Here is a 9,001-nt window from a genome sequence, read left to right as displayed (position 1 = left end):
GCTTAACTTGAGCACTGGCCTCATTAAGCATCTTATTTCATTTACTTCTTAGGGCTTTGGCCAAGCCCTGCTAAGTTAACCCACATAGTTACCTGCCTCAATAAGAAGTCTCAGAGGAGAAGCTAACGTCAACTGAGGTCAGTTTAGCAAAGGAAGGTATTGGCTTTATTCTATCTTTAAATGTAAGGGAAGCAGTGGAGGAAAATAGAAACTAGAATCAGAAGACCCAGGTCTTAATCCTTTCTCTGCCATCGTCTTCTAGGGGGTGACCTTGAGCAATTTCCTGCCAAACAAACACTAACATTCTCGAATTCTATGAAAATGACATGGATTCCCCCTCTCAGAAAGCAAGCTGGCATCATGTTTACACCTATTCACTCAGGAAAATACAAAATTGGGAGGGGGTGGTCAGTTGCACGCAAAGATTTACATTGCTGTGTTATTTATAATAAGACAAAATTGGAAACAATCTACATAGGGGATTCAGGACAGCAGGCAGGGTTAAGAGCACAGATTCCCAAGCCAGACTGGATGCAAATCCTGGCTCAACCAGTTGTTATGTAGCCTTGGGAAAGTCACTTAAGTTCTCTGTGCCTCAATTTTCTCATCTGTATGATGGTGATAATAATGCCTATTTCATAGAGTTAGTTTGAGGCTTAAATGGGATGATATACATAAAAAATACTTAGAATAGTGTTTAACATAATTAGCTATTATTATTACTATACAGCCAATAACAATAAAGTTGATGGGGTGGGGAGGGGAGTTGTTTAATGGATACAGAGCTTCAGTTTTCCAAGGTAAGAAAGTTCTGGAGATCTTTTTCACAACAGTGTGACTTTACTTAGCATTTCGGAACTATACACTTAAAAACAGTTAAGAAGGTTTAAAAAAAAGTTAATGAAGTGATTGTAATAAAAAGGACAATCATGTGTTATAATCCTGAGTTAGAAAAGGATACAAATTTACCCACTGTATGAACAAAACTATGTGGAAAAACTCAAAGAAAAATACTGAGTTTCCCCTTCCTTTTTTTTTTTCCGTATACATATATATTGCAAAATGATCACCACAATAAGGTTAGTTAACACATCCATTGTCTAGAAAGTAACCATTTTTTGTGTGTCTGGTGAGAAAATTTAAGATCCACTCTCTTAGCAAATTTCAAGTATACAATATTGTTAACTGTAATCACCGTGCTGTACATTAATCCGCTTCCCTCTTTAGTTCTTGGCCACCACTTTAGTTCTTGACCTTTTTCACCTCAATCCCCCAGGGTCCCAGAGACCTTTACTTCACTCCTGTTGTCAAAGATGAAAAAGGTCAATATTGAAAAGATAATAACCCCCCAAAGCGAAGCTGTAATGAACTAATACAGAGGAACAAAAAGGAACTAAAGTTTACTCATTCAATCAGCATTTTGGGGGTGTCCACAAGCCTGACGCTTATTCTATACTATGTATGGATTCTTCATTAAACAGACGAAGGTCTCTTTAACAAACCCTACTGCAGTACTAGAAAGAAAAGAACTATTGTTTTCTCTGCTCTGTATTTTAGAGTTTACTGAAAAAATTAAACCTTTAATAATAATAAACCTTTAATAATTTAACTGCAGTCAAAGCACCGCTGTACTGCCATAGTTTAGTTGGAGGCTTCGGAGGGCCGGCCTGCCCTGGTTTGTAAGGAAGGGGCCGTGCTGGGTGATCTTGGTTCCCACGAGCGCCGGATTTCCCGAGGTCGCCCCGGAGCACCGAAGGAGAGGTCGGGGTAGGGCCCTGGCGGGGCGGGGTCGCCCTCGGGACTACAACACGGCCAGGCCCCCACTTATGCTGTTTCCTAGGTCGGGCGAGGGTGGCAGGGATGGGAGGAGTGGCTATCTGTCATTACGCTTCTGCGATAAAAACATTCCAAAAAGTAGACAAATAAAGATTAAAAAAAAATTAATGGGAGAAAGAAAAGCACTTCTCTTCTTTAAAGAGTGAAAAATCAACCGTGCTACTTTGGTTCCACTGGGGCTCGAACCCAGGACCTTCTGCGTGTAAAGCAGACGTGATAACCACTACACTATGGAACCCCGTCGCACCTCCCTTTTATCATTACTTTATTCATAGTGTCACATGAGAACCGGCTCCTCGGCTGAAACCCCGCCCATCCGCCGTAACTCCGCCCCTGCCGTGGCCCCGCGCCGCCTGTGAGATTTGGTGTTCGCGGCCAGGTGGCGGGCTCCGGCTCCGGCGTCTGGGTAGTTCGTCCTTCCCGCCGGCCTCGTCGCCCGTGCGACCACGGGGAGGCCGGGGCGAGGGGTTACCCTCCTGGCCAGAGCGTCGCCCCGCTAGTCACCCTTCCCCAAACTTTCCCGCAGCCCGGGCGTCGGCGAGGTCGGCCCGGTGGGCGGAAGGGGACAGTGCCCGGGGCGCGGCCCCTTTTGACAGCTCCCCTCAGCCTGAGGGACCCACACTTCCCCACTTTCCCCCGGGCACACTGAGCCGCTTCCGGCAGCATTGGAAGCCTTGAGTCCGGAGCAGGGCGCACAGGAGCACCACAAGGAGCCGAAGATTCAGGCAGCGCGGGGCTGGGGGGGAGGGCTGGGGGCTCCTTTTTATATTGGCCTTTATTTTGCCAGGGTTGGAAAAGGCAGCTGGTCACTCTGCCTCTTCCCCGAGGATACAGGCTCTTAATGCTTCCCTGACCTTTTCCACAACATTCTTCCCCTTCCGGAAGCCCCAGAGGGGCTAAAAATTACAGGGCGTTTGTTTGATCTTATTTGTCTGGGGTAGGGGAGGGGTGAGGAGGCCGGTATAAACAGGCCGTCTCTTTGGCTGGCGCGGGGAGGGGGAAGCAGGACCGGCCACAAGATTTGAGGGGCCCAATGCAAAATGAAAATATCAGGTTCCTTGATCATAAGTTATTGACAATTCCACAACCATGACAGCAGAGCATTAAACGCAGCGCGGGCCCGTGAGAGTGCAGCCCATGAGCCTGCCCCTGTGCTTCCAGGACTGTGGTCCCGATAAGGTGCTGGGACCCTCCATTACGAAGGCCGCCTGTATGGTATCGTTTCTTGGTTTCCATTGTCGGTGCCCTTTGCCCTCCCCAGTGCTTCTGGATGGATCTTCGTCACCATCCTGGGATTGCTCGCCATCCTCAAGCTTGAAAACGCACTTGAAACCATTTGGGTGGGTCGGGGGCGGCTCTTTCAGTGGTGAGTTGGAGTGACTGAAGGCTGCGGCTGTCCTTTTCCCAGGCTGGCAGAATGAAGGAGAAGTGATACTGATTGTATGAAAGCAACGCCTTCAGCCAACTCCTGTCTTCCTGGGAAGGCCCCTGGGAGAAACAGGTGGGTGGAAGGTGCACTAATCGGGGGGGTGGTGGTCAGGATTCTAGCGCTGCCTTGGCTACTCACTAGCTGTGTACTCTTGAACATCAGTTCACTTTCCAAGCCTCTGTATCCCCCTTTGTGAAATGCATGGGCTGGACTAGACACCCCCTTTCCCGTCTGGGTCTCAATGTTATCTCTACTTTCCGGGTTGGGAAAATGGAGGCACTTATCTGCCATGTAAATTTTTCCACAGAAACAGAGGCAAGCTGGCTTAGGTTCTTTAGTACCAGGTGTCCTATATCCTAGTTAGCTCCCTGTAGTGTTCATCATGGACCCCTTCCAGAATGCCTTTTTGTTGATACGTTTCGAGAGGCCTCTTGAACACTTGACGCTTAGGTTGTGAGCCATGAGATGACCATGAGTGGACAGCCACTAGCCAGAGGATGAATTCATGAAAACTCCATGTTTCCTGCTAGTCAGTGAGCCATAATGACTCCCATCATGCCCAGTGATCAGTATATTTAACCCGTTGCCAAACCCTTGTCAGTTCAAAACGAGGCTGTCAAGAATTGGGCCTAAAATTACACTCACTAGTCGTGTTTTGGTTTGTCTCTAGGGAATACTTTGCCCTTCCTCGAGCTTTCTGTCTGCCCTTGCTATAAGGGTGGGTTCGCCACGTGCAAGCTTTGGCCAGGTTCCCACACAAAGAAAAGAGGCTGGTACACCTCTGATGCACGCAACACAGGATTCTGCCTTTAGCAAAAAGGAGGGAGACTTTTGTTCCACTCCTCTGCTGCCTTCAAGTTGTATTCACAATCTGTGTTGCTAGTAAAGTGCAATATGGTTTACAAAGCACTTTCACATACATTCCTATGAGGTAGCCATGGTAAGTATTACTATCTCCATTTTTCAGCTGAAGAAGTTGAAGCCGAAGAGTTCGAATGTCTTGCCGAGACCATTCTGCTGGTGAGTGGTGGGGCTGGGCTCATACTCAGTTTTCTGATATCTAAGTGATTTGGGGAGGCCCGCGTTCATAGAGGCTGCATGTTGTTCCCATAAGAGTTCCATTGGTGTCTTATAATATTTTGTATGCATGCCAGTGAGGAAGTGGATACCTTTTTTGTCTTTTGTAATTTTTAAATGAAATCCCTAAAAGCCAGAAGTAAGAGCCCGTCGTGAACTGCTGTTGATGACTTTCACCTTGAAACCACCAGCATCATGGCTTGTGCTGCAGCTGGCCACAGTTTCCCCTGGCACTTTAGTCTGTTCAGTCAGATTTGTGAGGCCTGTGACCTCCGGGTCTGCCCATAATCATCTGAACAACTACCAGAGAAATAAACGAACTAGCAAATAAAGACTAGAAGTCACTTCAAACTTTTTGAGTCCTCTGATCTCTCAGGTGTTTAGTGTGACTTCCCCAGCGTTTGGCTTCACTGACGGCTTCCTTCACTGACGGCCTCCTTCACTGATGGTTTGGCTTTCGTCAACCAAGGAAACCATGGCCCCAAACACCGAGCTGACTTAGGAAGCTCCATTGAGCTGATTTCATTTAGAAATGATTGTACTTTGTCTTTCAGTGTATATTCAAGTATTTACTAAGGAAAGTGAGTGGTTACCTTAGCATGGCAGAGTTCACCTTATTTTTCCCCTTTTACGGCTCATCAGAACATTTGAAACTAGCCTGTTGGAATGGGTGTTTGTTACTTTTTGGCCACCTACCTTTTCATAGTTAATTACATCCCTCAGTCTTTTTGCCCAGTTCAAGTTCTGTGGTCATTTTTATCACTCCTTTGCCCCTTTGTTGCTTGTACTTGTTGGCAAAACCAGTCTGTTAAATCCAACTGTTTCCCCTCTCCGCCTCTGAGTATGGCCCCAGGAGGAACACACCTTCAGGCCTACTGGTTTCACATTAAATTCTTGAGTAAGTACCTCAAGTGTGTTCTTAATGCGGCCCAGAATCATGTCTACTTTCCCTGTCCGTTCATTTTCCACCTCACCTAGAGGACAGGTTCATGTCTTCTCTCCCTAAACTTCCTGTACCTCCTTCCCCAACCTCACCTACAGCTGATGACCTTGCTTCCTTATTTCAGTGAAAAAAAAATGCAAGCAGCCTGAAGAGAACTTCCACAGGTAAGCCCCACATCTGCTCACCTGCCTGCATCTGTGCCCTCCTAGATCTAGGCCAGGGATTTCCTACCACAGCCCTGTTGCCATTTGGGACCGGGTAACTCTGTCGTGGGGGGCTGTCCTGTGTATTGTAGGATGTTGCGCAGCATCCCTGGCCTCTACTCACTAGATGCCCATAGCACCATTCCCCGAGTTGTGAGAACCCAAAATGTTCCCTGGCGGAGGGGGCAAAATCTTGGGGGCTATCTGCCTGGAGACGCTCTGGGCTGTAGGGGTTAGTGTGCTACTGGCATCTAGTGCGTAGAGACCAGGGATGTAGTGAAACATTCTGCAGTGCACAGAACAGCCACCCACCACAAGAAATAACTGGGCCCCAAATGTCAATCGTGCCATGGTTAAGAACTCCTGCCCTAGATGACTTGTCTGAGTTCCTGTCGACACCCAGCCCTTCACCTGCGCTTGCCTACTCAAGGAAAGCCCTGCAACAACTCCCCTCTTTCTCCTGCATCTTTATTTATTTATTTATTACTATTATTTTTTAAAATTTTATTTTATTTAAAAAAATTTTTTTAATTTTTGGCTGCATTGGGTCTTCATTGCTGCACGTGGGCTTTCTCTAGTTGTGGCGAGTGGGGGCTACTCTTCGTTGTGGTGCGCGGGCTTCTCATTTGGTGGCTTCTCTTTGTTGCAGAGCACGGGCTCTAGGCACGCAGGCTTCATTAGTTGTGGCACTGAGTTTCTGCAGTTGTGGCACTGAGGTTCCATAGTTGTGGCTTGCGGGCTCTGGAGCACAGGCTCAGTAGTTGTGGCATACAGGCTTAGTTGCTCCATGGCATGTCTTCCTGGACCAGGGCTCGAACCTGTGTCCCCTGCATTGGCAGGCAGATCCTTAACCACTGTACCACCAGGGAAGTCCCTCTCCTGCATCTTTATTTACCTCCTCTATTGGATCATTCCCATCAGCATACAAACATGCTGTAATTTTTTAGAAATTTTTATTTATTATTTATTTGGTTGCACTGGGTCTTAGTTGCGACTGGTGGGCTCCTTAGTTGTGGCTTGCCAGCTCCTTAGTTGTGGCATGTGAACTCTTAGTTGCGGCATGCACGTGGGATCTAGTTCCCCAACCAGGGATTGAACCCAGGCCCCCAGCGTTGGGAGCTCGGAGTCTTAACCACTGCGCCACCAGGGAAGTCCCATACTATAATTTTTTTCTCATCACTAAAAAATAATCTCTTAATCTCATTGCTGCCTCAACTACTTCCATTTCTCTGCTCTCCTTTATAGCAAAACTCTTAGAAAATATGTCTTTAGGTGCTCTCTCCGGTTCCTCTGCTCCTCTTGGAAGCACTTTCCCCTCCCAGCTTTTAGGATGCCACCCTCGCCTGATTTTTGCTTCCTACCTCGCCAGTCACCCCTTCTCAGTCACCTTTGCTGGATCTCATCTCTTCGACCTCTGAACATGGGTGTTCCACAGGTCTCAGTTCGTGGACTTTTCTATTCATTCTCACCACTCTGGTGACCTCATTTAATCTCATGGCTTTAAATATGGTCTGTAACCTAGATGAATTCCAAATTTATATCTCTAGTCCAGACTTTTACCCCAAACTCCAAATCTACCTACTATACATGTCCATTTAAATGTCTAATAGGTATCTCAATCCTATTCTGTCTGTGTCTAAACTCCCGATCTCCATCCCCTCTCCTTTCTCAGTCTTCCTTGTCTCAGATAAGGGCAACCTCATCTTTCCAGTTATTTAGGCCTAAAACGTAGAAAAAAATGGAAGAAATCATACTTGATTCTTTTTTTCCCCTCACACTTCAAATCTAATCTCACTAGCGAATCCTATTGGCTACACCTTCAAGATCTATCTAGAATCTAATCACTTTCTACCATCTGCCCTGCTACCATACTAATCAAAGCCACCATCACTTTTTGTCTGGATCATTGCCAAGAACCTCATATTCTGGCCTCCCGGCTTCTGCCGTTTTCTCCCTACAGACTGTTCTCCACACAGTAGCCAGAGTGATCCTTTTAGGACCTAAGTTAGATTGTGTCACTTCTGCTCAAAACCCTTCAATAGCTCCCCACCTTAACTAGAAAGAAAGCCGCAGCCTTACAGTGGCTTGCAAGGCCCTACATGATCTGATCTTCCACTTATTACCTCTCTGATCATATATCCTATTACATTGCTTTTACAGGACCACACCTGCCTGCTTGCTGTTCTTCAAACACAGTAGGACTCTTCTGCCTCAGGGCCTTTGCACCTGCTGTTCTCGCAGCCTTTACTGCTCTTTCCCTAGGTCGCCCCATTGCTTGCTGTCTCATCTTGCTCAGGTATTTGCCCAGATATCTTCTCAGTGAGGCCTTTCCTGACTGCCCTATTTAAAAATTGCTATTTTCCTTTCCCCTTCACCCTGGAAACTCAGTATCCCCCTTTCCTGCTTTGTTTTTCTCTACAGTGCTTATCACTATCTAATTTTCTAGATATTTACTTATTTCTAGATACTGTCTGTCCCCTATCATTCTCAACTAGAATGAAAGTTCCATGAGGCATGGATTTGGTTTTGTTCACTGCTGTATTCCACAGAACCTAAGTAGCGCCTAGTACATAGTAACCGCTCAATGAATATGTCTTGAATGGATCTGTTCAGGGTTGGGGAATGACTCACGCCAGGTCAGTCCCAATCAAAGCTAATCCTGGGCCTTTTGTGTGAATTCCTGAGAAGAGACATTTCCGTGTTCACCCTGGACTCAACGTGAGCTAATCCAGAGGCTGGAGGTTCTGCTGCCATCTGATTATTGCATTGTATCAGACGGGGCTCTGAGTTGCCCACAGCAGAACCTTCTTGCCCAAAATATTTACTGCTGTTCCCTACATGGGATTTTTACACAGTTTCCCCACCGATAGTCTTGACCGGGTGACTGACTTTTGCCAGTTGGGTGTGGGCGGAAGCGATGTGCCTCGCTTCCAAGCACAGGTGTGAAGAGCCAGCTTGCAGGGTGAAGCTTTGATGTTTCCCCTTTGTTATGAGCACAGCAGTGCCCCAGAGAGAGGTTGGCCTGAGTCTTACAGGGAAGACCACATGTTACAGAACTGCAGCCAACCTGCACAGGAACAGCAGTGAAAAATAAACCTTGATAAGTATAAACTAAGAGTTGGGGTATAATATCACCTAAGCTGATTCAACACTCCTACTAGTCTGAGAAGAAAATGCGTTTATTAAAGGATATACAGTGGCCCACAGGCTCTCCGAGAAGGCTTTGGAGATTCCAAAGCCAGGAATAATGTCTAAATCTCACTGCGGGGCTGCACCATCAAAGATGCCTGCCCACTGCTGCCCCTTCTGAATACAGAGTTAGCAATGCAAGCCAGTGATGGGGCCCAGAGTCTCTATCACTGCTGTATCTGCAAACTGGACCCTTCTGCCACTAACTTTGGGAGAGGATGGCTTTCATAACCCCTTGACTCCTTGTGTTGCCCTTTTCTAAATTTAGGTCTCGCAGAGCCTAGGTCACATACCTGTGCTCCTGCTATGAGAGAGGCTGGAAAA

General features: G+C 46.9%; 1 protein-coding gene and 1 non-coding gene across 2 annotated transcripts in view; one reads left to right on the top strand and one right to left on the bottom strand.

The window, feature by feature from the left end:
- Positions 1-2,001: 2,001 nt before the first annotated feature.
- Positions 2,002-2,074, bottom strand: TRNAV-UAC (transfer RNA valine (anticodon UAC)). Its single transcript has one exon. It is a non-coding gene; the product is annotated as a tRNA-Val (tRNA).
- A 171-nt stretch (positions 2,075-2,245) lies between these two features.
- The window catches only part of PPEF1 (protein phosphatase with EF-hand domain 1), a 150,497-nt gene continuing 143,741 nt past the window's right edge, over positions 2,246-9,001 (top strand). Inside the window, exons 1-3 of the mRNA XM_067723474.1 lie at positions 2,246-3,337; positions 4,233-4,285; positions 5,410-5,449. The gene's annotated coding sequence lies outside the window, so the exon portion shown is untranslated. The remainder of the gene's footprint in view (positions 3,338-4,232; positions 4,286-5,409; positions 5,450-9,001) is intronic.

This window comes from Pseudorca crassidens, chromosome X (assembly GCF_039906515.1).
Source record: "Pseudorca crassidens isolate mPseCra1 chromosome X, mPseCra1.hap1, whole genome shotgun sequence".
Lineage (NCBI taxonomy): Eukaryota > Metazoa > Chordata > Mammalia > Artiodactyla > Delphinidae > Pseudorca > Pseudorca crassidens.
The sequence above is the reverse complement of the archived record's forward strand: the minus strand, read 5'-3'. Positions and strand labels throughout refer to the sequence as shown.